Source organism: Lepidothrix coronata, unplaced genomic scaffold (assembly GCF_001604755.1).
Source record: "Lepidothrix coronata isolate B3197 unplaced genomic scaffold, Lepidothrix_coronata-1.0 Scaffold173, whole genome shotgun sequence".
NCBI classification, from domain to species: domain Eukaryota; kingdom Metazoa; phylum Chordata; class Aves; order Passeriformes; family Pipridae; genus Lepidothrix; species Lepidothrix coronata.
Genome location: NW_016690353.1, coordinates 2,042,744 through 2,045,656, shown reverse-complemented (window position 1 = coordinate 2,045,656; position 2,913 = coordinate 2,042,744).

Below are 2,913 nucleotides of genomic sequence, written 5' to 3'. Positions count from 1 at the left end.
CTCCATCCATCCCTCCATCCATCCCTCCATCCATCCATCCCTCCATCCTTCCATCCATCCATCCATCCCTCCATCCCTCCCTCCCTCCCACTGCCCTTCCCTCCCTGTCTGACCCACAAGAGTTTTCCCTCGTTGACTTTAAAGGGAAAAAAACTCCCTTCAAACTGCCTCTGGATTCAGGCCCAGCTTTTCCCAGGCCTTGGAAGAATAATTGTTCCTCTTTCAGCTCTCCCTGGAAGTGTCGTTTGGGAATGAAAAATCAGGATATTTTCTTTTAGGACAAAGTGAAATGGAACATCCTGACTTTGCCCTTTCCTATGTGCTTCCAGGTTTTATTCCAGACTCAAGTTAAGCTGGGATCAGCCCCAGGCCCCTGGACTGATGCTGATGTGGGACTGGAGTCCTGGAATGGGAATGGGATCCTGTAATGGGATAGGGATCCCAGGATGGGAGTGGGATCCTGTCATGGGATGGGAGTCCCAGTGTGGGACAGGGATCCCAGAATGGGACACATCCCAGAGTGGGACATGGATCCCAGTGGGACATGGATCCCAGGGTGGGACATTGATCCCAGAGTGGGACATTGATCCCAGTGGGACAGGGATCCCAGAGTGGGACAGGGATCCCAGACTGGGACAGGGATTCCAGGGTGGGACAGGGATTCCAGACTGGGACATTGATCCCAGAGTGGGACATTGATCCCAGTGGGACAGGGATCCCAGAGTGGGACAGGGATCCCAGAGTGGGACAGGGATCCCAGAGTGGGACAGGGATTCCACAGTGGGACAGGGATCCTGGCATGGGAGTGGGATCCTGGTGTGGGACATGGATCCTGGCATGGGATGAAGATCCCAGCATGGGATAGGTGTCCTGGAATAAGATTGGGGTGTCAGCATGGGACAGGGATCCTGGTATGGGAATGGGGTCCCTGCATGGGAATGGCATCCCTGTATGGGACAGGGATCCTGGAATTGGACAAGGGCAGGAGTCCTGGTGTGGGACAGGGATCCTGGAATGGGACAAGGGCAGTGATCCCAGTGTGGGACTGGGATCCTGGTGTGGGACTTGGATCTCAGCATGGAACAGTGATTTCCTTATGGAACAGGGATCCCCACACGTTGTCCTGCTGCTGTCCAGGGAGGGGGCTGGGTCCTGGGTGCCCTGACCTGTGGAATTCCGGTGGGATCCTTGCAGGAATGCGGGCCCTTGGTGGTTATCCCACATTTCCCAGGTAAAAACCGAACCAGGGCCCGCCCAGCTCGGGCCTCCCACTGTTCCTTGTGGGGGGCAATTCTGGCTCCTTCTTTGCAAATTCCAGGTGCTGTTGCTCTGCTCTCCCAGCCTTTCCCATCCTTAGGATGATCCTCTGGCTCCTTTGGAACCTGATCCTTGGCTGCCTTTCCCAGCGAGTGCCGACAGCCCCGATCCAGCCCCCGAGTGCCCGGGATGTCAAACCCATCCCTGCCGGACCCTCCCAGCCCTTCCCTCGGCTTTATCCATGCCAACAGCCTGGCCTTTGGAAAACCAGGATGTCCTTTCTCCCCTCCTTGGAAATGCCACCTCCTGCCTCTTTTGATCGGATCCCCTCCCGCGCTCTTCCCGCTCCGGCCTCGGAAAATCCCTTTGCGGGCAGTTCCCGTGACATCCCTCTGTTTGTCCTACAAAAAGCCGGGACGTGGGATGCTCCAGGGTGGGATTGAAGGCAGCAGGGTGGGGTGGCTTTGGAAGGAGCCTTTGATGGCTCCGTGACACGAGCCCGGTGGGATCCTCCAGCCGGCACATTCCATGTGGGATGCTGCTCCATCCCAACCCCTCCGGGCCGTGGCTTTGGAGGTCCCACACCCAGGGACAAGGTCGGGTTTTCAAGTGTCCAGAGGCTGCAGGACATGAAAGATCCCTCGCTGGGCATGGGCCCAGTTTTTGGCAGCTGCTGAAAATTCCTTGGTGGTGTTCCCAGCCAAGCCGGGAGTTCCGGGAGCTTCTGCCGCCTCTTCCAGCTCCGGGGGATCGGGATTGTTGTTTCTCCTGGCAAAGGAAGGGAACAAAACCCTCTCCTAGGCTGTTGTCCTCGCTCAACAGGTCCCAAAGCCTCCAAAGCAGGTTCCTGCAAATTTTCTTTCTGGGAATATCATCCCAGCAGAGGCTGGAGGGGGGAATTTTGTCGCTTGAGCATTTGGGATGCTTGGAAAATGCTGCCTTGTTTCCCAGGGCTGTCTGGGATGCTCTGGGCTGGTTTGTGGATGGGTTTGGGAGCTCTGGGAGACCCGTGGCAGGGGCAGGTGGAGAAGTGGAGGGATCCCACAGGGAGTTTCCTGTGGAACAGGATATTTGGGGTGGGAGACTGAGCTGGCACCGACAGGGAAAAGGTCTCAGAAGGGGTGAGATGGGCAGGTCTTGGGACTCTTTGGAGCCTTCAAAAGGGGTGAGACCCCCCTGCAGAGCTGCTCCAGCCCTGGGAAAGCAGCAGGAGGACGTGGAGCTGCTGGAGAGAGTCCAGAGGAGGCCCTGGAGATGCTGCCAGGGCTGGAGCCCCTCTGCTCTGGAGCCAGGCTGGGAGAGCTGGGGGGGTTCCCCTGGAGAAGAGAAGGCTCCAGGGAGAGCTGAGAGCCCCTGGCAGGGCCTAAAGGGGCTCCAGGAGAGCTGGAGAGGGACTGGGGACAAGGGATGGAGGGACAGGACACAGGGAATGGCTTTAACTGAAAGAGGATCAAGTTTTCCTGTGCCTGTGCCAGCAAGAACTGGAGAATCCTGGTGGTGCTGCAGCCTTGGCAGCAGCAAGGGGATCCCAGGATCCCAGACCCATGTCAGCATCAGTCTTGGGGCTGATCCTGGCTTAACTTGAGCCTGGAATAAAACCTGGAAGCACGTGGGAAAGGGCAGAATCAGGATGTTTCATTTCACTTTGTCCTGAAA